The 27,721-nt window shown below is 45.0% G+C and overlaps 1 long non-coding RNA gene across 4 annotated transcripts; it reads left to right on the forward strand.

Annotated features, from left to right (window-relative positions):
* The first annotated feature begins 438 nt into the window (after positions 1 to 438).
* LOC143667141 (uncharacterized) lies at positions 439 to 27,721 on the forward strand. 4 transcript variants are annotated; one of them, XR_013167870.1, is made up of 5 exons: positions 439 to 513; positions 6,901 to 7,184; positions 7,325 to 7,380; positions 15,423 to 15,788; positions 27,415 to 27,721. It is a non-coding gene; the product is annotated as an uncharacterized LOC143667141 (long non-coding RNA). The 4 variants fall into 4 exon arrangements; XR_013167868.1 differs by having other exon boundaries at positions 452 to 650; XR_013167869.1 differs by having other exon boundaries at positions 452 to 650; positions 27,465 to 27,721.

The following is a 27,721-nucleotide window of genomic DNA, read 5'->3' on the forward strand; positions in this document are numbered from 1 at the left end:
AGAGTTTTAAAAAATATCAGAGGGGTCCGGCCTGCCTGGGGCCATATTTGGCGGCTTACTGTGCTCCACGTTCTCTCGGCCCAGTTCGTAGGCTATTGTGTCTAAATCCTTGAGAATCATAGCACCCCAAGCGTCCCTGGACTCAGGCCAGCCCTGCCCCCAATTTTAGTGCCCCCCTCATTGGGCACTGCCCAGAGAAAGCTCTCAGGATTGCAGGCAGGGGCGGGGGGCCCGGTTCTGGCTCCATGACTGATTTCTGGGGACCCCTCGGACAATCAGCATCTCTGTTTTCTCTGGGGAAACTACTCCGCTCCCTTCCTCCTCCCGTGGGGCTACAAATGCACCATTCCCCTGCCCCGCCCCCACACCACTGCATTGGCAATCATGTGACCCGAGCCTAGCCAATCACAATACCCCATCTCCTTCACAAATGTGATTGGTCCAGGGGTGGGCGTGTGACCAGGAAGAGCTCATCAGGGCATCTCCCTGGGACTGAGGGAGAAAATGACTCTGGTTGGTTGTGTATTCATGAGTTAATTATCTGGGGTGAAGTGAGTACAGAGCTATTGGCAGCGTTTTTCCTTGGCTGAATGAAAAGAGTCAAAATGTATAGTAAGAGAGAAAGAAGCTGACACTCATACATCTTTTAGGTCTGTATGCCTAAAGAGAGACAGGGAGGGGGATGGGGAGAGTGAAGGAGGGGACAGAGAAAGGGACAGAGTCAGAGACGGAGAGAGAGAGAGGGAGGGAGGGAGGGAAGAGGGAGACAGACAAGGGGAATGGTGAGAGAGGAGAGAGAGAGAGAGAGAGAAAGAAACAGGGAGAGATTTCTGACCTCCAAAGCACATGGCTCCTCATCGTCCCTGAAACAGATGGCAGCCTTATATGCCCCAGCCCCCTGCCCTGGGAGATGAGGTTGCCTTTGGCATTTGTCATCTGCCCCAGGGAGAGCCTCCCATTCAACACCTTACTTACCCTCCGTGTCCTGGGCTTTGTCTCCTCCACTTTGAGGCTTTCCTGATATTTCCTGCTTGCCCTTGCAGCAAAGGTAGGCCATGCCTCTAAACTGCTTAGCCTGCCCTGCCACAAAGCTGAGGAACTACAGCTCAAGTCCCCAGATGTAACAAAAATGCTGATAATGTAGCAGCTTTGCAAGTACAACCAGAGCCTTTTATTTCCAAGAGCGGTATCTGGAAGTCTCAATGTGCCTGTGCTGGGTGGATGGAGCCAAATCACCTTTGTTCTCTGCAGAGCCAGGGCTGGGCTTTGGAAAAGGTCGGTGTGCCTCGTGCTTTGCTGAGTCGGAGAATCTTCCAGCAGGGCCAGGCGGGTGACAGTGAGATGCAAATCACTTCTGCTTAGGGAGCTGAGCTCAGGGGCCCAGGTGCCTGCTGGAGCACAGCCGCCTCCTCCTCCATGAAATCTCTGCTTAGCACAGCCAGGGCCTGTACTGTTGTCATTAGAAGGTATAAAATCCTAATTTATATTGCTGGGAGGGTAATTTATACACTAATGTAAATTTCTTTTACTGCTGATTTTTGAGCAACTGATGTGCAATTATTTCCGGCTCTCCTTCCAATGCAATTCTGAAACGGCGGCTGCTAATACCTTAATATTCTTTATGATTGCCAGAGATGATATTTTTCCCGGATCAAATGTATCCAGTGGGGTTTGACATAATTGGGTTAAAGATTTTTCTTTCTCAGCCTGTAGGACTTGGTAGGCTTGTCTGGGCTGGGGTTGGCGATGGGAAAAAGGCCTTTGTTTGTCTTTTGCAGTTCTCTCAGCCTGTTCCATTCTCCTTAGTTGAGCCACAGGCCTTTTCTGCAGGCTTACTGTGTGTTCAGCTCCAAAGGGAGCATGTTACAGGAAAACGTAGGGGCGAGAAGGAAAAAGGTACGTTAAGAGCTACTGAAGAATAATTTTCTGCTGGAGCATGGTTTTGCTTTAGGAACACACTTGGGCATGAGTGATGGGCCTTGAGACATGACGCTTGAATGGTACAATTTCAGGTGTTATTGTTGGCAGGGACCCAGGGATCCCTAGCTGTGAGGGTCTGGCTGTGCGCGTCCCAGACCAAACAGCCTGGTCCCACCTCTACTTATTTACAAGAGACAGCAATGTCTTCAGGATGCTTCTCTCTGCTGACTCACCATCTGACAGATGAGAACTGGCAGAATGGGCCAGCGGGCATGGGCCTTTTGGTGTCAAGCTCCAAGCTGTACTCTGGCTTTTACACTATGCCTCCCCTTTCCAAATAATTAGCACCAGTTCTAACAATGATCAAGCAGAAGCTTTTTTTAAAAAAAAACAAAAATTGTGGTCAAAAACACATAACATAAAAATCATTTCTAAGTATATAAATGTCTGGCATTTTGTACATTCACAATACTGGACAACTAGTTCCAAAACATTGTTATCACCCCACACGGAAACCCTGCACCCGTTAAATGGTCCCTCCCTATTCCCCTCTCCCACCCCCAGCCCCTGGAAACCTTCAGTCTGCTTTCTGTCTCTACGGATTTACCTGCTCTGGATATTTCATATAAATGGAATCATACAGTATGTGTCCTTTTGTGTCTGGCTTCTTTCATCTTTGAGCAGCAGCTTTTGATTTTTTGATTTTGATTTTATCCAGCCTGATCCTTACATGTTGCCTCGCTGGGATCTGCCTGAAGGCCCTCTTGGCCTTTTAAAAACTGAGAGTGTTTTGAGACCACAGCGTCTCCTGAGATTCAATGAGATAAAGCACGTAAAGCCTGTGGCCCCCTGCCTGATGCTTATTAAGACAGCTATGTGGTAGCTATTATGTTACTGTTTTCATTATCATTACTGTCTGATATTTCAGCTTTGAGGAAGCGATTCCAGAAAAGTATAACCCAGACGTGATATAGTTGTAAAAAGAACACTAATTAGAGAAAGCCTTTCCCCTATGCCAATGGCTGTTCTAAGGATCTTATTATATTAGGTCATTTAGGGTCAACTGCAGCAACCCTACAAGTGAGCCACTCTTGTTAAACCCATTTTACATATGAGGAAATTGGGGCACAGAATAGTTAAATAATGTTCCCAAGATCACACAGCTAGTAAGTGGTAGCATCCAGGGAGCTGGACTCCAGAGTCTCATCTCCTTAACCCCTATTAGAGATGTCACTATAAAGGCATTATTCTAGAGACCTCCCTTGTCTGGAATGAAGAGGCAATGTGATGTAGGAAATGCCTCGATTTAAGCACCTGCTTTCCACTCTAGGTCACCAAGAATCCATTATAAGCAAGCCCCTTACCTTTCTTGGTCTCGGTTTCTTCATTTGTGAGCTCATCTCAGTCAGAGGGTTATTTATGAGATGATACTGATGATAATGATAATAACAGATAACGAAGGAAATGAACTTACCATGTTCCAGGGGCTTTGTACATACAGATTTACTTATTCCTCAGACCACCTCCCTAATCTATGCATGCTTATGTAGATCATTTTACAGATGATGAGACTGAGGCCCTGAGAGTTTGACCAACCAGATCAAGATGATGTGCGTAGAGCATTCAGTGCAGGAAGCAATGCTCCCTGCTTGCAGCTGCAGGAAGCTCTGCAGAGAAGAGAGGCTCTGGCACGTTGTCTAGCTGAGGACCATTTAGCTGGGTCTTCTTGTGACTTTGTGCATGAAATGAAATGCCCGTTGCTCACCTGAGGTCAGAGACCTTGAGACTGGCAGGCACCACCCCTGCCCCATGTCCCAGGTCCTGCCCAGACACAGGCAGCATGTTTGGGAACAGGCATGATGTGTCCATCCCAGGGAGCAGGCATGGTGTTGCCCTGGGACGGTGACTGAACTTGACCTTCAGTGCATTCTTTCCCTCCTTGAAAATTGCTTGGTGAGCTCATCTCAGACCCATCTCTACTTCTACCCATACTTTCTGCTCTAGTTCTTCTAAAACACCTCCTGTACCCCAAAGCATTCATTCATCTCCACGTCTTTGCCCAGAGCATTCTCTCCACCTGGAATATTCTCTCTTAGCATTGTTCTGCTTGGCTGATTCCAGCTTCTCAGCATGTTTATCAAACAACACACTTGCTCGCCTCCATTGAGTACTTTGTTAGGGAAGCCCCTTCCAAGCACTTTGCCCAGGCCACTCACCTGGTCTTCCCGGCTGCACCTGGGTGGCATTGGAACATTTTTGGCCAGAGATAAGGAGAGGCCCATCGCTTTCCCAGGCCCTGATTAGTTTCTTGGCTCTTTTTTATATGGCGATGAGTGGAAGACTCAAATGAAGACACAGATATCTAACAAAAGGGGTTGTAAACAAAGTCCCTCTCATTTTCATTTTATGAAATGAGGTAATACTCAGCACTTTGTTTATCAGTCCTTTATTGGGCAAAGTTTTGATTGCCCCCCAAATAGTGGAGGGGGACAAAGATGAAGAGGTTTGTCCAAGGGCAAGCTCTGTGAGCAGCCTGGCTGCTACTTCCCAGGGGAGGGAAGCTGGACTTCACCTTCAGACCTGAGATGGCTGAGGGTGGTGGGATCTAATCACAGCTTTCTTTCCTCGTTTGGAATCCTAGGAGAAAGAGACATCATCTATCCCCTAATAAGAATATGACAAAGCAGCCAGCGTGCATAATTTTTCAAGCTAAAGAGTAAGATAAAGAAATTGTGCAAGGCATTTAATGCTTTCATTTCCTTCCCTTAATGCAATGAGGGTGAATGATGCTGGGGAGCAAAGCATCCATGGCTTTGTGGTACCATGCTCGGGGAGTGCTGGGTACAAGGAGACAATTTATTCCATTCCTGCCTTCTCAGATGAACGCAGAGTCGTACCCTGTCCCAAATCCTCTAAGCCCGAGAAGCAATAATTTCCAAGTGTTTTCTGGTATGAGGAGGTGCTATTATCCCATTTTACAGATGAGGAGACTAAGGCACAATTAGGTTAATTGGTGTGCTCAGGGACTCTCATCCGGTATGATGCTAAATTTCGAGCTCAGTCTGTCTGTGGGCGGTCCACCTCTAAGCTATGCTGCCTCCCAAAAGGATGAATGAATAAATGATGCCATTTCAGGCTTTTCCATGCTGGTCTTCAGATAGGACTATAGTGGTTCACAACTAACAGTGATGCCAAAATAAAGCACGTGGCCTCTTAGAATCAGGAAGGTAGTCCATTTACGGTAGCAGGTGCCCAGTGTAATCTTCCCGATATCATACCACAGCAACCCTAGGGCTGGCAAGACAGCTTGGTTTGAGTGCATGTGCATGAATTTGGGCTGAGAAGAGGAAGGGAGTGTTTGGGGGACCTGTGGGGGAGACTGGCTCAGACCTCCATCCCCATCACCCGCTATGTAAACACATCAGGCCCTGTCCCCTTCTCTGCCAGGCCTTTTCCATCATCAGCACTGGGTTCATGGGCTTCTGACAGGTTCTGGACTCATGTCCCCTGCAGGTGATGACTCAAGCAGCCCTGGCTCCCTTCCTGGGTCATTTTCCTGCCTTCGTCTGGAAAGGAAAGGAATCTTCCAAGGGAGATTGGTCTCCGGGCCTCATAAGAAAAGTTCGTGTTTGTGGGTCATTGTAAAGGGCCATAGTGGCCCATTCTATGGGGCAGGCAAAGGGGGCTCTGCACAGAAGAACCCAGAGGAAAGTGCATGGGCTGCAGAGAGAGACCTGTGTCTGTATCCTGGAACTTCTTAAGAGTGCGACTTTGGGCAAATTCTTAAGGTCTCTGAGCCTCATTTGCAAAGTGGGATTCTTATACTTACCATACAGATTTTAAAAAGTTAATGTTGGGTGTACGGGTGGTTCAGTGGAAGAATGCTCGCCTTCCATGCAGGAGACCTGCGTTCGATTCCTGGACCATGCCCCCCCACCACCGAAAAAGTTAATATCTACATATGATCTAGCATAACATTGATTCCTTTGTTTTGGCATTGGAACATTGTAGTGGTAGAAACTGAGAAACCTGCAGCAGGACACACCTTTAGATGACATTTCCCAGCCTTCCTTGTGGTTAGGTGAGGCCATGCTGCCAAGTTCCAGGCAATGAGATGGGGCAGAATTCATGTGTACCATTTCCATACCTGGCTCATATAAACCTCTCTCCAATCTTCCATATCTGTCTACATTCTACTGGAGAGAATTTTGTCACATGACCATTATCAACTGCAAGGAGGCTAGGAAATACAACATCCCCCAATAAGGAGACAGCATATTTTGGTGAATAGTTAGCAGCCTCTGTCACAGAATCTTAAAAGAAATAGTTATGCACTAGGCTTGCTCTCCCTGCTCCCTACTGGCTCAGATGCACATGTAATGGCAGGAGCTGGCAGAGCCATTTTGGGTCCAGAAAGGGAAGCTGCATGTTGAAGATGGCAAAGCCATCCCCCTAGCTCTGGACTGTCGCCCCTGAGTGTTATGTGAGAAATGTGTATTTTGGGGGCCCTTTGTTACAGCAGCTCAGACTAACTGATACATACCTACTGCTGATGAGCTCAGTTCCCAGGATAAGCTCCAGGAGCCTTTAGCTCTCTCATTCGTTTTGTCTCCTGCTTACCAGAACATTCCCCAGAAATGGAATATCCTTTATTTTCAACATGAAGGGGGTCTCAGGCTTGTGCTCTTCACAATTTTTGCTGGAATCCCAGCAATTCCTCATCCGATAGCTTTCCATGTTTCCTGCCCTGAGATGTCAGGGTTGGACATGGAGATAAGGCCTCGATACCCAAGAAAGAACTTTAATCCTTATGGAGAGAAAAAGAGCCTTTGAGATAACAGAGCAACAAACTGCAATAGACTACAAAACAAGTACTATATATTTGAAATGGCTAAAGAAATAAAAGAAGACAGAAACCATAAGGAAAGAACAGCACACTGATTCTTTTTCTAATTTTTTTCCTCTTTACACCATCCACAGCTGCTATTGATCCAATAAAATTCAAACTCCAAACAACGCATGCAAAAAAACCTCATCTTGATCCTGAGGAGATGCCAGACATGTGTACGTATTTAGACTTTGAGACACTCTGAAGAAAAAGAACCAGCTTGCATATTCTAATTGGCTTCTCATGTCAGTCATGGGCCTTGAACACGTGTTTTCAGGATGATGCTTGATTTAATGCCTTTTCCAAGACTACAGTTCATTTTCCAGAAAGAATGGCTCTTTTTAGCCAAGAAGTATATCCACTGGTTCTTGTGGAGGTATGCTGTTTTTCTTCTTTGTGATTCCACTTACACAAAGTACTTAAGAATCAGAGCTTGGTGCAAAACCCTAGACTCACTGAGGTTTTTAGAACTGGAGTGGAACTTGTGTCACCTGGTGCTGCTTTGTCATTTTACAGGTGAATGAATTGGCTCCAGAGGCCGAGGGACCCTCTGTGGGGACCGTGGGTGAGAGGTGGGTGCAGCGGGATGAGCACATGTGCTTAGCTTTTCTCAGCCTGTTGGCAAAGATTCTAATTCCTACATCTACAAGCTTGTGTTTACTTTTCACTCTGCTCTGGCCTTGAAGATCTCTGAGCACGCAGGCAGACCATAACTAAATGGCAGAGAGGCCCACATTGCTTCCATCTGGCCGGGTGGGTTTCCAAAAATGGTTTCTGAAACCCATTTTTTACCTCTTTGTGATGGAAATCTGCCCAGCTCCCAGCCTGCAGAACTCTACCTGGCCCCTGGCCCACCTACCTAGTGTGCCTCTGCGAGGCCTACCTGGGAGGACCTGGGGCTGGTGTTCACTGCATTTTGGCCCAATGAGGGGTATCACCCTTTCCTTTTGAGTTAGTATTTTGCTTCTCATAACCCTCCCTGGGGGGAATTTGTATCTTAGGTTGGGTTTCTCCTGGTGGGATGAAGGGTTTTGTTCCTCTGAGCAGGTTTCAAGGATCAGAAAGCCAACAGTGGTTGTGGCGTCTGGGAACTCCCGAGGGCTCCCCTCGTCCTCCTATGTGCTTGTTCTCTTTGCCAACCTATGGGTAAGGCTGAGGAATTAGCTTTCTCAAACAACTCTGGGAAGATCAGAACAGGGAATGGCAGATGCACTTAGGCTTATGAGATGCTCTCAGCTGTCAGTTCATCTGCATTCCAGCATCTGGAGTTCAGGATAGAGCAATCACTGCCTTTCTATTCCAGACCATCATCTCTGCCCTGTCCCAGCTAGCTTTCCTGCAAATCCATGCCTCTGTTCAGGAATGGAAGCTGGAACAAAGGATGTATGGATGGCTTGGGAGCAGATCAGCCACCCTCGTGAGAGCCACCTGTTATTTGACTGTGATCGATATGGCATGTCCCTTTGCAGCATACTTTATCAATTTATACCTAGGGATGTATATGTCCGACGAAGATGCAGCTTTTCTGTTAATCTTTGATGGATAAAATCTAACTAAGGACTGTCTCTTTTCGCTAACCTCAGATGACCCCCACACACCTGGTTGAAAAGAGATTTTCTTTTGAAGAATTACTGAGTCTCATGTAGATAAGACAGAGTCAGATTGTGGATTCAACTAACCCTCCTTTCTTCCCACTGAGTTCTAGTGAACCTTGTTGGGTTTGCAGAGTGGCCTGGGAGTAGTTCTCTTCCACGTCTCTGCTCTGTCTCAGCCAAACTAAGATGATTTCCATTTTACAAATGATCAAATACAGTCTCAAAAGAGGTTAGACAAACGCAGGGCCATTTACCTGAAGGTTTCCTTGGGGGTTCCGGAGAGGGCTGGAGACACCTCGAGGCTTATCCAGAATGAATTGACTGCACTGTTCTTTGCTTCATTTTTTCTTAATTAGCTCTAATTACTCTGTTGTCATAAATGTACTGATAGTGAGAGACTTCAGTTCCTTTTAGCAGCTGGCAGTAATCGGCTTCATTAATCGTGCCAGTTCCAATCTTTGAACGATTGCTGGTCTGCTTGAGAAAGGATCTTCTGTTCTGTGCCATCTTCCACCCCCACCTGGCAGATCCCCGCTCTGCAGTGAAAATGTGGCGGACAGCCTGGGAGATCATTAACACCCCCTGGTCCCCCATCACACAGTCTAAGGGCTGGGGTAGGGGAAGGTGCCTCTCCCCGGAAGATGCTGGGCAGGAATGTTCCAGCGCCATGACTGTGTTCGGAGGTGGTAGAGCAAATAGACGGGGTCTAGGGGTTCACTCATGTCTGGTTGGCTCATTTGGGTTCCCCCAGGCCCCTCTGTTGTAACCTCTTAAGTTTTAAACCTTGGGCTCCTTTCCCATTTCCCATCCTCACCATGTCTTGCAACTGGGATTCCCAACTGTTCACCATCTCCTCTCCTGCCCATTGGGGCTTTCAGGATTTAACCACACTTTGTTGGTCTAACCTCTTTTATTTGGTTTTTGCTAATGGGGTGATGCGGAAATTCATGAAGGTTGGGTGCTAAGGTGAAACATTCTGAAACTGGGATGACTTGGAAATAGCATTTCTTGAGGGTGGACTGAGCTAATGTATAGGAGGGCAAGAAATCAGTATCATAAATGACGGGGCTAAGGTCATAGTTAGACATGTAGTGTTCAGTGTCTAGACCACAGGACAAGTTGAGACTGGAAATGGAAATGTAAGCAAAGTCTGGAAGCAGGGTGGAGTGTGTGTGTATGCGTGTGTGTGCATGTGTGTCTGGGGGTGGTGGTCATGTTTGTGTGGAACTGCATTCAGAATTAAGCCTGGGAGCAACAAAAGAACATTGGAATTCCTTTCCTAAAGTGCCCGGTGGATGCACAGAGATACTCAATAAACCAAAGGTGTATGAGAGCTGGGACCTTTGGGATAATTTCCCTGGGGGCTGGGCTAACATTTGACATCAACCATCAACATACCCAGAGTTCTCCTTGACCTCAAACCAGTGTCCCAGGCAGAGCTCCTTACTGTCGCTTACAGTTATCCCTCTCCCATCATTCATTTCCTTCTTTCCATTTCGTGGTCTTAACTCCTGGTCTCAGATCTCTTTTCTTATCTATATCAGGAGGCTGAGAACTCTTGGTGTTTGGTCTTGAGAGTTCCTAGAGGGCTTCCGGGAGAACCCCAGCTAGGGCCAAATCACATGGTCCCACTTTGCTCTGTTACATACACCCCAGATATGCCCAGAACTGGGCCCCACTCTTCTGTCCTTCAGTGTCCCCCTGACCACCCCATCAAAGTGAGTCACCAGACTGGTGCTGAAAGTGGTTGCCCTTTGATGAGTGCCCACCATTGCTGGGTATTCTTATATGGGCTTTACAGATATTTTCTCCTTGAATCCCCCTAATTCAGTGGTGTAGGCATAATTATTTCCATTTTACAAATGATCAAATAAGTCTCAAAGAGGTTAAACATTTTACTCAAGGGCAAGCATAATTGTGTGATAGAGGCAAGGTGTGCATTAAGGTTTACGTGGCTAAGCCTCAACTCTTCCACTATGTCACACCATCTACCAATGAAATGGCTACTTTGGCACCTACTAGGAGTTGAGACACAAACAAGCAAACCTGCCAGGCTCTGTACCAGGAGCTGGAGGGCTTATGAGAGGGAGAAGGCACGGCCTCTGTCTTCCAGGATGGTCAGGCACATCACCCATTTCTACTTGAAGGTTCTGTTTCCATCAGACCACAGTTCCCCATGCAGACCAGGTCCAGTCCTGCCTCTAAGCCTTTCGCTCTGTGAGACGTTTTGCTTGGAGTGACTTCCCCATTTAGTGGTTTTGAAACAGTTACCCTTTTCATTTTGAAGTAATTGTAGATTCACATACAACTGTAAGAAATAACGCAGAGATTTTCACCCAGATTTCCCCAAAGACGACATCCTGAACAACTGTAGTACAATATCACAACCAGGAAATTGACATTGACACAATTCACCGAGCTTATCAGATTTCCCTGGATTTGTGTGTAATCACTTGTGCATTTAATTATCTGTAATTTTATCAGGTGTAAGTGTGCATCAACCACTGCAGTTAATACACTGATCGGTTCCATCACCACAAGGACCCCTTCGGTTGCTCTTTTATGTAACCACATCCACCTCCATCCTGCTGCCATTCTTACTTTTTTTTTTTTTTAATAATTGGTAAAGTTGTGAGTTTACAGGAAAATCATGCACATTTGTTACAACTGATGAAAGCAGATTTTTATAATTTTTGTAATTGTCTGTTAACTATATAGCCCATAGCTTAATATAGAGTTCACTGCTGGTGCTGTAGCATTCCATGGATTTTTCCATTTGTATTTTTATTCTAGTAACATATATACAATCTAAAATATCCCCTCTTAACCACATTCAGATATATAATTCAGTGCTGTTATGTTCACAATATTGTGCTACCAGCACCACTATCCATTACCAAAACTTTTTCATCAAACTAAATAGAAACTCCGTATATTTTAGATCATTAACTCCTTATTCCCTAACCCCTCCCCTGGTAGGTCTGCTTATTCTAATTCTTTTATGTTAGTGAATTCATATAATATTGTCCTTTTTTTGTCTGGCTTGTTTGACTAGACATGATGTCTTCAAGGTTCATCCATGTTGTCACATGTATCCGAACTTCCTTCCTTTTTATGACTGAATGATATTCTATTGTATCTGGAATATCAATATGCCACAATATTTTATCCATTCATCAGTGAATGGACACTTGGGTTGCTTCCATCTTTTAGCATTTGTGAATAATGCTGCTAAGAGCAAACGTCTGCAAATATCTGTTTGAGTCCCTATGTTCAATTCTTTTGGGCATATACCTAAAAGTGAGATTTCTGAATCATATGGTAATTTTATTCTGGACTTTCTGAGAAACTGCCAAATCTTCCACAGTGGCTGTGCCATTTTGCATTCCCATCAACAATGAATGAGTGTTCCTATTTTTCCACATCCTCTACAATACTTGAAATTTTCTGTTTTTTTTTTTTTTAAATAGCCATTGTGGTGGATGGGAAATGGTATCACATTGTGCATTGACTTGTATTTCTCTAACAGCTAATGATGTTGAGCATCTTTTCATGTGCTTTTTTTTTTTTACCATTTACATATCTTTGAAGAAATATCCATTCTAGTCTTTTGCTCATTTTTAATTGGGTTATTTGTCTTCTTGCTGTTAATGTGAAGGATTTCTTTATATATTCTGGATATTATACCCTTATCAGATATGTGGTTTCCAAATATTTTCTCCCATTGTGTAGGGTGTCATTTTACTTTCATGATAAAGTCCTTTAATGTACAAAAGTTTCAAATTTTGATGAGGTCCTGTTTATTTTTTTGTTGTTGCTTGTGCTTTGGGTGTAAAGATTAAGAAACCACGCCCTAATATGAGGTCCTGAAGATGCTTCCCTTCTAGGAGTTTTATAGTTCTGTGTCTTATATTAGGTCTTTGATCTATTTTGAGTTCATTTTTGTATATGGTAGGAGGTAGGGGTTCCCCTTCCCCTTCATTCTTTTGCGTATGGACAACCAGTTTTCTCAGCACCATTTGTTGGTGAGAATATTCTTTCCCAATTGAGCGGTCTTTGCCCCCTTGTCAAAAGTCAGTTGGTCATAAATATAAGAGTTAATTTCTCTACTCTCAATTTGTCTGTATTGGTCAATGTATGTGTGCCCTTGTGCTGGTTCCATGCTGTTTTGATTAATGTGGCTTTGTAATAGATTTTAAGATTGGTAAATGTGAGTCCTTCAACTTTGTTCTTCTTTTTCAAGATGGCTTTGACTATTCAGGATCCCTCCCCCTTCCCCAGCAAAGATAAATTTGCTTTTTCTTTTCCAAAAAGAAGGTTGTTGGAATTTTGGTTTGGATTGCCTTGAATCTGTAAATCTCTTTGGGTAGAATTGGCATCTTAACAGTATTTAGTCTTCCAATCCAAGAACATAGAATGTCCTTCCATTTATTTAGGTCTTCTTTTATTTTAGCAATGTTTTGTAGAGTTCTGTGTACAAGTCCTTTACATCCTTCATTAGATTTATTTCTAGATATTTTATTGTTTTAGTTACTATTATAAATGGAATTTTTTTCTTGATCTCATCTTCTGACTGCTCATTACTAGTGTATAGAAACACTACTGACTTTCAGGTGTTGATCTTGTGTCCCACCACTTTGCTCAATTAATTTATTAGCTCTAGATGTTTTGTTGTGGATTTTTTAGGATTTTCTGTATATGAGATCATGTCATCTGCAAATAAGGAAAGTTTTATCTCTTCCTTTCTGATATGGATGCCTTTTATTCATTTGTTTTGCCCAGCAGCTCTGGTTAGAACTTCCAGTGCAATGCTGAATAACAGTGGTGACTGTGGACATCCTTGTCTTCTTCCTGATTCTCGAGGGAAAACTTTAAAATAGTCTTTCACTATTAAGTATGATATTAACTGTGGGTTTTTCATAATGCCTTTATCATGTGAGGAAGTTTCCTTCTATTTCTAGTTTTCTAATTTTATTATTATTTTTTTATTAAGAAGGGGTGCTTGGTTTGTCAAATGCCTTTTCTGCAACAACTTAGATGATCATGTGTTTTTTTTTTTTACTTTTGTTTTGTTTATGTGCTATATTACATCAATTGATTTTCTTATGTTGACCCACCTTGTATACCTGGAATAAATCCCACTTGATCATGGTGTAAACTTCTTTTAATGTGCTATTGGATTCAGTTTGCTAGTATTTTGTTGAGGATTTTTGCATCTATATTTATAAAAGGCATTGGTCTGTAATTTTCTTTTCTCATAGTATCTTTATTTAGCTTTGATATGAGGGTGATATTGACCACATAGAACAAATTAGGGAGTGTTCCCACTGCCTTCTTCCTTCTATGGTTTCTGATGAGAAATCAGCGTTTAGTCTAATTGGGACTTTTTGTTACATAACACATTGCTTTTTTCTTGTAGTTCTCAGAACTCTCTCCTCATCCTTTGCATTTGACTATTGATCAATATGTGATGGGGTGCATGTCTCTTCAGGTTTATCCTGTTTGGTGTTCTTTGGGCTTCTTGGATGTGCATATTCATGTCTTTGTTAAGTTTGGGAAGTTTTCTGTCATTATTTCTTTGGATTTTCTACCCCTTTCTCTCTTTTTCTTTCCCTTCTGGGACACATATAATGCACATATTGGTATATTTGATGGTGTCTCACAGGGCTCTTGGTTTGTTTTCCTTTTTTATAGCTCTTTTAAAATTTCTGCTTCTCAGCCAGGCTCATTTCACTTATCTTGTCTTCAAGTTCACTGTTTCTTTCTTCTGCCAACTCCAATCTGCTATTGAAAACCTGAGAATTTTTCATTTCACTTTTTGTGGTCTTCAGTTCCCATTGCTGTTGGCAATTGGCTTCTTTTTAAAATTTATATCTTTTTATTGAGGTTCTCATATTGTTTCCCACATTGTTCATTCAATTTTCTTAATTTCCTTTGATTCTTTCTCTGTACTTTAAAAAAATCTCTTTGAGCACATTGACTGTTTCCCTGATGTCTTTTAGTTCTTTCTCTGTATTTTCCTTCCACTCCTTGAGCGTGTGAAGATCCTTTTTCAAAAGTCATTGTCTGGTGGTGGACCACGGTGGCTCAGCAGGCAGAGTTCTCACCTGCTATGCCAGAGACCTGTGTTCGATTCCCAGTGTCTGCCCATGCAAAAAAAAAATTCTGGTATGTTCTCAGTCTTGTCTTCTTTGTTAATGTTTTCTACATTTTATCCTCCTCCTTTGTATGGCCCATCATTTCCTTTTTTTTTGTCTTGTAATCTTTTGTTGCACACTGTACATTTTAATATTTAAAAAAATTAGCTCTGAGACTTATTCCCTGAGATGTCTGTTTCTTGACTTTGTTTGTAGCTAGTGCTATGATAGAGATTTTCTTGAGTGTCAGGAGCTAACAAAACCAAGCAAACCTTAGCAAAAAACATCTTTCACCATCTTTGCAAATTGATTTTGTTATGGCTGGTACTCTCCTTCAGAGTTCAGCCCTTCTGTCAGGAAGATAAATCCAAGGTGAATGCAAAGTTCAGGATCTCACTGTCATTTCTGTGTCTGTGTCTTGTGCTTGCTAGTGGTCTTAGGAGTTTGAATCCTCCCTCTACTTCCCCCTCTCCACTGCAGGACTTAAAGCAGGTTAACCTTTACTCCAGGCTGCCAACATCAATTATTTTTTATACAACTTTCCTTGTCTAAGGTAGCTTTTGGGAGACACTTGATTCTGGAAGGGGGACACCCCAGAGAGAAGTTCCTGAGTCAGTCTTTCCCAGCCAAAAAGGCCAGGGACCCACAAGAGAGTCCCCAATGGCTCCATACTGCCCTGGGGATAGGAAAACGGATGGGTTAGGAAGGACAGCTCCCCAAAGCTGTGGTTCTTGTCTTGGCCCCTGCCCAGCAAATATAGCCCTTCATATGTCCTCGGCAACTCTGGGGTTGTTTACCACCTTGAAGTCTCTTCTACTGCCTTTGTCCAGGGTGGGTTGGAACAATGGTGCCATTTCACTTTAATCTGATTTTTTTCTGCAGGCACGAGCTGTGGTTCTCCTCAAAGTCTCTGCCTCCAGCTAGACAGCTGCTCCTGGTCTTGGGCTCTCTGTGCCATTTAGCATTTACCACTGGAATCAACATGGAGGACTCGAAGAGCCTGGCTCTTGAAGTCAGAGGCCCTGGTTTTCTCCAGATGCTGAAGCTCTTTGCCTGTGTGGCCCTGGGAAAGTGACTAGATCCCTGAGCCTCAGTTTCTTTGTCTATATAATGGATGATAATGATGACAACCTCTAGGACTGTTGAGAGGATTATATGAGATGATACGTAAGAAGCGCCCAAGCCACCACCAGCACATAGCAGGCTCCCTCTTCTGTCCTACCTAGCTGGACAGTGAAATCTTCAAAGGTAGGGTTTCTGCTCATGGGAGGTTCTCAGTAAATGGTCACTGTTGGGCTCCCTCCTTGGGCATCTCCTAGCACCTTGCTTCTGGATTGACCCTTAAGAGAGACGGTCAGTGCTCCGATTAGAGGAGAAAGCTGTCCTCAGTGGCCAGAAAAGGTATCTCCAGGTAAAATAGATGTTGGTTTGCTCCCATTCAACCTTCCTGCTTTGCAATGATATGCTCATCAATCAGCAGATCCAAGTTCCACTTAATCCAAGAAGAAAAACTCTGGGCTGGGGGTGGGGTCGGGGTGTACCTTCCAAGGCTGCCTTTTTGAACTGCCTTCCAGCAATGCCTCCTGCTTCCCCCTCTGCCTTTAGCAGCTCAGCCCTGCAGCTGACAGAACTGATTACAGTCTGTGAGTGATAATATAATTCAGTTCCCCTCAAGGAGAGATGCTATCAGAGAGGCTTTTTTTAAGAGGAAAAAAATATATAATATACTGGTTGAAAAGGGCTATCTTTCTTCCTAGAAGAACAGTTATTAATCTCTTCCTAGTACATTTTCATATCATTTTGGACATTTATTTCCAGGCTGTGATATTATAAAACCAGGCGTCTGTGTCAGTTTTGATGCGGTGTAACACGCTGGAACATGAAAAGGTGTAATTACTGCTGTGGCCATTGGAATTGCTAACGAGATCCTGACATTTTCAAATCGGACCCATTTCTCAGTGATCCAGAAGTGAGCCCTGCAGCTGTGTGGGCTGCATGTCAATGAGGCGGCTCCTGGAATCAGGGGGAAGGGAGGGTGGAGGGGTTGGGTTGGTGACACTCATATTCTTTGCACTGAGCCCAGCGACAGGAGCTGAGGAGTAAAAATGGGTTTGGAGATGCTCCCTGTGCCTCAAAATTGCCTTTTGCCAGTCAGAGGAAAAAAGAGTTGGTCTTGGACTCTGGGGCTTTTGTTTCCTTATTTATTTAGGATTGTGTGGTAGGTTGAATTATTACCCCAATTTAGACCCCTTGGTTCCTCGGTTCTTAAACCACGTCCCTGTGGGTATGAACCCATTGCACACTGGACGTCTTGAAGGTGTTATTTTTAGTTAATTTGTGGCCAACTGAAGCAGGGTGGGCCTACCCCAGATTCCTGGAGGCCTTATAAAGGGGACCTGGAAGTCACAGAAGTGAGAAAGGAGAGGGCATCACCATGTGACGGAAAAGCCAAAGAGCCCCAAGAATTACCTGAAGCCAATGACAGAATGCTACAGTCTTTGGGGATAAAGTAAGCCTTGCCAATATCTAGATTTTGAACTTCCGCCTGCCTCAAAACCATGAGCCAACAAATTCTTGTTGTTTAAGCCCAAACCCATTGTGTGGCATTTGTTATAGCAGCTCTGGCAGACTAAGACAAACTGTTAATTCAACAACTCTTTATTGAGAAGCTACTATGTGCCAGTCACTGGAGAGAGAACAAGAATCAAGGCATAACTCACATGCCCTGAAAGCATGGAGGGACAATTCCCCCAGGGTTAACTATCCCTTCTTAGATAAAAGCTATCATAAACATTAGCATCAGCTGGGAAACTTGCTAGAGATGCAAATTTGGGATCTTCTCAAGAACTACTGCATCAGAGACTTGGGTGGGGTCCAGTGATCTGTTTAACATGCCCTCCAGTGATTCTGGTGTCCCTGTGGTCTGAGAACCTCTGCCTGGTGTCTTCTTTTGTCCTACCCAGAGCCTCTCAGGTTAAAATGCAGACCCAGAAGTGCAGCTCTGGTACGATGAGTTAAAAGTGGGAGACCCAGTGGCTGCTGCAGCTGAGCTCACAGGACTAGATGCCTCTATTCCATAAATCATGTCCCTTCCCTTTCTTCTAGGCACTCTCACACTGGAAAACTGGGGAGCCTGCTTCCTGAGCTGCCCTACATGACAAGGTCAAACACCTTAGCCTGCATTTAGGGCCTTGGAGGTGTCAGTCCTAAGACCCAAGCCTCTTGTACTGCCCTCCATGTCAGCAGGCCCTTTCCACAACTCCAGGCCTCAGCTCTGCTGCTCGCTTCGCCAGGATGACCTTTCTCTCCATCACTGCCTGTCACATCCCCACTCCTGCCCCAGGGCCTTGTTCATTTGTCTTGGATGGATGCCTGGCTCTCCTCTGCAGGTGTAGGTGACATCTCTTTGCATCTTGTCCATGGCTTTGTTATTGTACTTTCCACATCGTTTTATAACTTTTGTTTCGTTTTGTTAACATTCTGCCTCACACTACAGATTTGCATGAGTTTCCCAGGGCTACTATAACAAACTACCATAAACTTAGTGGCTTAAAACAAATGAAATGTATTTTCCCACAATTCTGGAGGGCAGAAGTTCGAAATCAAGGTGTCAGCATGGCAGCTGTCCCTCAAAGGCTCTAGGAGAAAATACGTCCTTGCTTCTTCCAGCTTTTGCCAGGTGGTTCCTGGCATTCCTTGGCTGAGGCCACATCATTCCAGTCTCTGCCTCTGGATACATGGCCCTCCCTCTTCTGTCTGTTCTCTTCTGTATGTCTCTTAAAGGGACATTGGGTTTAGGGCCTCCTCAGATAATCCTGGATAACATCTCAGTTCAAGATGCTTAATTTACACCTGCAAAGACCCTTCATGGGTTCCAGGGATTTAGTTTGGACATATCTTTAGGGTGGTCACTGTCAACTCACTTCAGGATTGTAAAGTAGTTTGAGACCAGCATGGTTTTTAGACATTTTTATGTTCCCAGCACTAAGCACAGAACTTGGCCCTTGATAAGGACCAGGCTGCTGTGTCCAGTGTGCAGCTGGGATGAGGGGCTAAGTGGGATTCTGAAATCCAGCTGGTTTCCTGAGCCCTGGGGTGAGGCTTGGCCCATCTGGAGGCAAAAGGGCTTTCATTTCATTTGCACAAACACCCTGGATAGACTAGCAGAGCTTTGGATGTGCTAAGTCAGTGTTGAATGAATGAACGACTGTTTAATCCCATTGAATGTGGTTTAGAGGGCAAATGACAAAAAGGCAAAGAAGTTGTTGTTGAATATTGTGATGGAAAAGTCATTGGAGACCTTGAGCAAGTTGTTGAGCATGGCAGAGGCAGAAGCCAGACCTCAGGAGCTGGTGGTAAGTCACAAAGATACAGACCCTGTATGCATGTAGTTCAAGGCACTGAGCAATGCAGATGAGCAGAAGTGGGGCCCTGCTGGAGGGGAGGGGAATTGAGGGGATGGACCATTAGAACGCGGTGGAGACAAAACCATCCTCTACTTTCCATGGGAGCAGAAGTCATGGAAAGTGGGAGACCGAAGCTGTGGGGGCCAGGACAGATGTTCAATGGAGCTGGGCTTCGGGGAATGGGAAGGAGGCAAATGTTGAGCTCTCTAATGCTGCACAACCAATCACCCAACACTCAGTGGCTAAAACCAGCAATAGTCATTTTATTATTTATCTTATGGTTCCAGGGCAATTTTGACTTAGTTTGGTGTTCTCACTAAGGGTTTCCACTCAATTGCAGTAAAATAGTGGCTGGAGCTTGACCATCTTGAAGGCATTCTCAGACACATATCTCACCTCTGGGCTGAGATGATGCCAATAGCCAGGGCTGGCACAGCTTGGGCTCCTGGGGCATTTGTCTCTCTCTCCCCTTGTTGCCTCTTGATATGGCCTCTTAGGCTTGGAGACTTCAGGGAAGCTGGACTTATTACAGGCTCCACAGATGCACACACTGAGGTAGCCAGGAAAAAGCTGCATCTCCTTCCAAGACCTAGCCTCAAAGTCTAGGAGGAGCAAAGTCACATGGAGTTACTTCTGCTGTTTTCTATTGATTCAGGTAGTGACATTGGTCTGCCCAGACTCCAGGGGAGGGTAGACAGACTCTACCTTGTGATGAGGGGTTGGCGAAGGTCTGGAAGAGCGTGTTGGGGCAGAAACATGGCTGTGGCTGATTTTGGAAAATACAGTCTGCCACAGTGGCTTCCTGGTCATGCGTGGGTTACTATTGGTAAAAGAGGGTTGTTGTCCAGGAGGGCAGAAGAAGAGATAAGAATGGGTGTGGAAATAACTATGCCTGGAGTTAAAAGGGAGGCAAGTCACTTCGGATAGATTCCAAGCTAGAGCCTTCTCTAAGAGTGAGGGTGCAGAGATAGGGCTGGGGTTTGTAGAAAAGAAGTCAAGTTTTGGAACAGGAATTGAGGGAGGGTCAACAGGGTGAACTGTGAATGCATCAAAGGTCTGAGCAGGGATTTGGATTGAGTTGCAACTGAGGTCAGACCTCATCAATGGGTGATTGAACGATTGGCTGTCTTTTGGCATTTCTCCTCTCCTGACACTGCAGCCTGGGATTCTGCTGGGAACAAACAATGGTGGGTTAGATTCTGTACTAGTGGAAACCAGGAGCTGCCCAGGGAGGGGTAGAAGGCAGAGATGGGTGAACTGAGGCTATGGGTTCAAGAAAAGTTGAAGCAAATGATGTGGGAGGGCCAGGCTGGAGACCACCCTAGTGCCAGGAGGGGCTAAGAATCTAGGCAAAGAAGGGTGATGCTGGGCACGGTGCAGTTAAAAAGGAAATCTCAATGTGAGGTGGAGGGACAAGAGAAGATAAGCTAAGAAGGCAGTTTCAAAACATAAGATTTCAGAGGTAGCCAATGACAAGGCTCTGAAAGTGTTCTTGGCCATGGGTGGCTGAAGTGGATGGAGAAGATAGTCACCAGGGTGGAGAAAGCCTCTGAACTTTGAGAAGGTGATAGGTGCAGATGTGGAATTTGCATAGGAGGAGAGCAGGAGCTGGGGTAGACAGGAATTCTGGGGACCAGCATTTGAGAGGTATGGGTATGACCAGATGGTATGAGTGGTTAAGATTGGGGAATACCAGCCCAGAAGCAGAAGTGGAGAGCCAGTGACTTCTTCTTTCTGGCCCAAAGAGACTGGAGCTGGAGGGTAAAGATTGGATAGCCTACTCTTGGGAAACTTTTGAAGGAAGTGAAATGCTGAGGGTTTCAGTGAAGTTGGGTAGATGGGGAAGGAATTCTTGCATGTATTTATAGAAATGAAGTTCCCTCATAAAGGGCAGGGGCTGCTGAAGGGTCTTTGCTGGGGCAAAGGGTCAGCAAGGGGGCAGGTCTTGGATGGACAGGTGGAGACTGGGAGAAGCCACCTTGGCTGGGGTGGTAGTTGGAAATGGATGAAGGAGGAAAGGATGGAAGAGCTAGCCAGCCTCTCAGGAGCTGGAATTTGGGGATAGAATGGTGTGAGCTCTGCAGCTTGTTTTCCAGATCAGTGGGCAATGGCCCCAGACTGGGGGACATCGTGGAGTCTACATGGGAAGTCCAGCCTTTGGTTGCTCCAAGACAAAGCTAATTCCCCCAAGGTTGCTTGGTGTCTGAGGAGACAAAACTGCCTGATGTTCACCCTGAGGACATGGCCCCGGCCATTGGCCATGGTCCTTCCTTGGGCCCCAGTGGCTGGGGCTTGATCAGACCCTGGACAAGCCTCACATACTTCCAGGCAGGTTGCAAGACAGGGATAGTTTGTCATGTGTGTCATCCTGGTTTGGTGATGGTACTCAGTTATTTAATCAAATGCTCATCTAGGTGTCGCTGTGAAAGTGTTTTGTAGCTGTGGTTAATATTCATAATCATGAATCATCTTAAATAAAGGAGATAACCCTCAATGATTTGGGTGAACCTCAACCAATCAGTTGAGAACCAAAACTGAGGCTCTCTGGAGAAGAGGAAATTCTGCCTTGAGACTGCAGCATTGAATCCTGCCTTAGTTTCCAGACAGCCGGCCTGCCCTACAAAACTTGGACTTACTGCAATTGTGGGAGCTGATTCCTTAAAATCTTTTTACATGTGCACACACACACACACAATACACATATACACACACATACATGCAGACGTATAACACACACATGCACACACATGCATCCATGTAACATAACACACACACATATATATACATACATATGTGTATAAAATACATACATAAATAGCTACATACACACATAGGCACACATACATGCACAGACACATATCCCCTACTGGTTTTGTTGGTCCTCTTGGTTTTGTTTCTCTGGAGAACCCTGATTGCTACACCCCCTTTTTGGCGATGGGTGTGACTGAAGTTCAGGTGGGAAGAAAAGCAGAGGGAGGCCGAGTGAAATAATGACTTAAGTGGCTTTGTCTGCTGGCATTAACTGCGCCGCCTGAGATGATGGAAACCAATGAGATGTGCCCAGAACCCACCAAATAAGATCTTTGGTCAGACCTGTGCCCAGAGAGGGCAGTGGGTTTGTTGAGGCCATAGAACCAGGCCTGCAGCCCCCTCTGTGGGCTTCAAGTCAGTGCCCTCTCTTCTGACCTGCCTGAACCTATCTCCGTAATGGTCATTCCTCTTAAATGAAATCCTGGTGTGTCTCAGGAGGGGTCACTTTCCTCTTAAGTGACATCCTGGTTTGTCTCAGGAGGGGTCCCTTGACAGGTTTTCCCGCTTCTGTTCCATGCAGTTCAAACTTTGCAGAATCCAGTTGGACCATGGGGCTTAGAGAGCTGCCCCGAAGCTGTTTGGAAATAAATTCTGATTAAGTCAATGATGGTGCAACCGTGGCGCTGGGCCGTATATGACTTTAGGAAGGATGATTATTAATATTTTTTTAAAAATTGTTTTTAATGACCTAGGAGGATTCTTTGATATAATGTCAGGGGAGAAATAATCAAAACATAAAAGTGTGCTCATAGAATGAACTCAAGTATGTTAAAAAGCACAGTGAAAAGAAACACTATAGCAGTGTTTCTGAACTTGAGTATGCTTCTTTCAGAATCCCGTGGAGGGCGCCTGGCGTCCCCCCAGGTGGAGTCTCTGAGTCAGCAGATCTGGCACGAGGTCCAAGAATCTGCATTTCCAACGAGCTCCCTGGTGGTGCTGCAGCTGCTGCTGGCCTGCAGACTGCACTTTGAGATCCACTCTGTGAAAGGTTGGGGACGCCTTTTGGTATTAGGCTTGTGCCTAATTGTTATTTTCTTTGATATATTTTTCTGAAATTTTCCTAACTTTTTGGATGTTGTTCTAGTTTGCTAACTGCCAGGATGTGATATACCAGAAATGGAAAGGCTTTTAAAAAGGGGAATTTATTAAGTTGCAATTTTGCAGTTCTAAAGCCATAAAAATGCCCAAATTAAAGCAAGGCTATAGAAATGTCCAATCTACGGCATCCAGGGAAAGATACCTAGGTTTAAGAAAGGCCAATGACATCCAGGGTTTCTCTCTCAATTGGAAAGGCACATAGTGAACATGATGACCTCTGCTAGCTTTTTCTCCTGGCTTCTTGTTTCATGAAGCTCTCCTGGTGGTGTTTTCCTTCTTCATCTCCAAAGGTCTCTGGCCTCACAGCCTCTATATCTTTTTTCCAAAATGCTTCCTCTTTTAAAGGATTCCAGCAAACTAATCAAGGTCCACCTGGAATGGATAGAGTCACATCTCTGTGGAGATGACCTAAGCAAGTTTCCAACCCACTTTATTGAGTAGGATTAAAAGAAACGGTTGTTCCCACAAGATTGGATCAGGATTAAAACACGACTTCCCTGGTATACCTAATGCTTTTAAACCAGCATAGGTGTGATGAGAAGTTCAATCATAAGAATATTTAATAAGGCAAACTAAGAGAAAAGTTCTTCTGAGGGTGGGAAATGGGGAATGGATTTGCATGTTTCTCTGGATATGAATGAACTATGCAAGCCTGGTCATGGATGAAGGTATTTGGGGAAAGCCTCTGTGTACTTCTCTCCTTTCATCTCACACTTTTGTCTTGCCTTGGCATATATGCTCCTGGGATATGTTTCTGGAGCTTGCTATGAGATGCCTGGGGTCCAGTTGGGCTATTGGGGTTGTGCCAAATGGTCATGGGAAGTAGAGTACAGTTGTATATATAACGATTTGCACGGATTTGGCCATGAGGTCAAAACTGTGCTCTCTTGGAGAAACCCATTGGCCTTTGTAAAGTTGTCCATGTTGCTGCAAAGAAACCCTTGATGGTGCATGCTGGAGAAAATAACAGGTCACCCAATAGCCAATCTATCAGAAAGTTTAAGTCCTAGATCCACACAAGAACCATGGGTGCTGAGGAAGTTAAGATGAGGTTTTGATCATGAAGGTCACAATCTTTGTTGATACAGCACATAATTATCATAGCCACCATGGCTTGACTCTCTCTCTCTGTGCTAGGGTTTGTGCAAGGAGCTTTAATAAAAGCATCTTCCATTTGTCAAGCCCTTTTTATGTGCCCAGATCTGTAGTAAATACTTATAATCTAATAATCCTAACAACACTAGGTATTTTACTCCCCATTTTATAGATAAGACATTGTAAGATTTTCCTGAAGTCACCGTGCTGGTGAAGGTCAGAGTCAGTGTGGTCTGTCTGATGATAAAGCCCGTGGATATGCCCATGATACCGGGCTGCCAAGCTGCTCGGGGAGGCCAAAGCTGGAGAACCTCAGAAAAACCTGGACTCTGTCAATTCTGGTCAAGTTGGCATGATTTGTCTGGGGAATTATTGAGGAAGAATAGGTCTGTTTGGAAAGCAAGCTCTGGCAAATTCCAAAGACAAGGCAAATTTTTGGTTTTTGCAGGTGCTTTTGCTAGGATAATTTCTAGGTATAGTGAACTGTGGTGGGGGATCCTGGGGCAGACAGTGGGGTTCAGGCAACTGGCAGCCAATGGGGGTAGGCCAGCAGCATCTCCCTGGAACACTTTTGGTCTGGGTGACAAGGTGAAGAGAGCAAAGAGTTACCAATACACCCCATGGGCCAGCAATGAGAAGCAAAGTGTCCTGGTTTGTTCCCACATCCCTTCTTCCCTCCCTTCTTTCCTTCTTATCTTTGTCTGTCCTTGTGTGTCTCTGTTTGTTTCTCATTTTTTTCTCTCAATATTTCTCTCTCTCTGTCTCCCTTTCTGCTTGTCTTGTTTATTTGTTCATCCATTTATCCATCTGTCTATCCATCCATCTATTCATCCATCCAATCATCTGTTCATTGTCCTCTCTATTGATCTACCTGTCTGTCCTCTATCTGTCCTTCCAGCCATTCATTCATCCATCAGTCTATCCATTCTACCTATTTATCATCTATCTGTCTATTTATTGGTATCCTTTACTATCTACCTATTTATATGTATCTATCCATCCATCCATGCTTGTCCATCCATCCATCCACCTGTCCTTCTAACCATCCATCTATCTATCTACCTATCCTGGCTTGTTACAGATGATACTTAAGTATCGAAACAAACCTCACTGAGGTCTTAATTTTTCCAAGGCATTTTAGAGATAGTCATTGTCAAAGCCTCAGAGTAGATTTGCTGAGTCAGGGCCTCAGTCTCTTTATCCATAAAATGGTGGTGTTGGTTCATGTGATCCTAGTGGTTCATTTGAGCCCTGATGTCCTATTAGTCTATGAGTCTTTGACTTAGAGCCAGGAAACCTGGATGACAGCTCTCTGAGGGGTTCCAGGGTTCCCTTCCAGATTGTAAACCTGTTTTGCAGCCGTGGATAGGCCTCCAGGGCAGTAGAGAAGCCAGGAACCAAGAGGCTGCCTTGCGCTAGTGAGTGATTTGTGCAAGGATGATTTGTGAGGGCACAGTTGAGGGCAGCAGGGCTCGAGTTTCTCGGGGCTGCTGGCGTACTCCGACATCTGCTATTTTTCACTCCAGTGAGACTGATTTGCTCCAGATGGGCCCCTGCAGACTGTTTTCGGCTGTGCTGAAAAGTGTGGCGGCTGACTGTGTTTCATCTCCAAACCCTCTGAAAGATGGCAGAGCTCATGTTAACTGCTTGAGCTCAGAGGCCAGCAGATCCTACAGGAGGGCCCCAAATTCCAAATTATCCCTTCTGAGCGGAGGAACTTTCATTTCCCTGCAGTGCTACCCTCATTTCAAAGTCCTGTCTGCCCTAGATCTCACGGAGGCCTGCCTGGCTTGGCAGGCCTGGGTTGTGGCAAATCTCCCAGGTAGAGATAGGACTGATTTATTGGGTAAATTGGTTCTTTGGATCAATATTTGTGGTTCTCCTCCAGCTAACAGGAGCTTTGGCCTCACTGAAGGGGACTCAACAACCTTTCCTCCACTTAAGCATGAACTCATAAGGCCCCTTTGGGGAGCTTCCACTAATAAGCCTTAGTTGACTAAGCCCATCCCTGGAGGACTAAATCAAACCACATTACTTTCTGAGTCTTTATTTCACGAAGTAGCTTGGCAGAGAAGAAAGATCCCTGGCCAGGAGCCAGGAAGCTTGAGTTGGAAACTTAAATCTATTGATTCCTGGCTGAGTGATCATGGACAAGTCATTTGACTCTGCAGAGATTCAATATCCCCATTTGCAACTCAAGGCTCTGGTAGTGCTGCAAGGTCAGATACTCAGGATGTATATAATTTTACATTTTCTCAGATAAGTGGATCATTGGAAGTGGTGGGTACCAGGCTGGACTTATCTAGCAAAAGGTATAAACATAAAGAAACACTGCAGGGGAAAAATATCTTCAAGTCCCAGGCCAGGGACCTTGCCCTGATTTTGCAGGACCCAAGGAAAACTCTTTCCAGTGTGGACCTTTGCCAGAGAAGTTCCTAAGTACAGTGAGGGGTTTGCAGTGAGGGGTGAGAGGTCCTGGACCCTGACATGGGGGTCAGGGAGGCAGCCGATGGGGCTTGGAAAGTGCAGGCCCCTTTATCACTTTTGGTTTGGGTGGCAAGGTGAAGACCTGACTTTCACTGTGGGTCCCCCTTCAACTACCATTACCAGACAGAATCCCCTCTTCCTTGATCCATTTTCTCTTCCTTCCCTCTATCCAATTGAAGCATCCAAACTTCCTTAGTAAATATTCAGATTCACACAGAAATGAACCATCATAACTGGAAAAGCCTTGAGATATCTCCTGGGAAAAAAGAAAAAGATGGAGAGGAGAAGTGGGAAAGAGAAGGCAAGAGGGGAGGTATGGTGCATTTGCACTGTGTCAACATAGCTAAGCTGAAACTGAACTTCCTAGAATCCCCTTCCCTGCTATCTTAGTTTGCCAGGGCTGCTCTAACAAATGCCACCTGCTGGTTGCCTTGGACAACAGGAATATATGGGCTCATGGTTTTGGAGGCTGGAAGTCTGGTATCAAGGTATGGGCAGGACATGCTTTCCCTGAAGTCTGCAGCGCTCTGGTGGTGGCTTCTCAGCAATGCGTGATTCATTCTCTGCCTATGCCACGTGGTGATTTGTCTCCTTCTCTCTCCTCCTCAGTCTTTGTGCCCACATTTCCTCTGCTTTTGTGGACGCCAGTCACATTGGATTAAGGTTCACTCAGATTCAATTTGATCTCATCCTAGTAGGATCTTTAAATATCCCATTTTCAAATGAGTTCACACCCCAGGAACTCGGGATTAGGGCTTGAACATGTCTTTGTGGGGGACACGATTCGGTCTACCACGCCCTCTTAGTTCTCGGTTAGCCTAGGTCACAAGGGTTATTTTACATGAGATTCGGAAGATGGATGTGGAGCAGCAGGTGTGTTCTTGATTCACACGGAAGGTTGATGCAGGCTCAGGCCTCGATGAGGCTCCCTGTGTAGTTTGGCACACCTAATTGGCTTCAGCTCCTCTGATCCCTAGGCCAGCTGTTGGTTTGTCTCTGTGCTGAAAGGTCCCAGCTTCTCCTGCAGATCAGCTCTGACACTGAAGGTGGCAATTGAAAGAAGACAAGAAACCAATGTGAGTTCCAGCCCATCCTCATGGATTCCAGCTCAGCCTCGCAGATTGCAGCTTGTCCTGGCTCTCCCCTGCTTCATCTCCGTCTTTCCTACCTGACCACCTGCCCTGTGGACTGCAGGTTCCTGCACCAGACACAGTAACGACAGCCTCATAAAGACTTTGTAACCAGTTCCCACAATTGCATGGGCTCCAATCCCTGTAATAAATT

The sequence above is a fragment of the Tamandua tetradactyla genome, chromosome 23, assembly GCF_023851605.1.
Source record: "Tamandua tetradactyla isolate mTamTet1 chromosome 23, mTamTet1.pri, whole genome shotgun sequence".
NCBI lineage: Eukaryota > Metazoa > Chordata > Mammalia > Pilosa > Myrmecophagidae > Tamandua > Tamandua tetradactyla.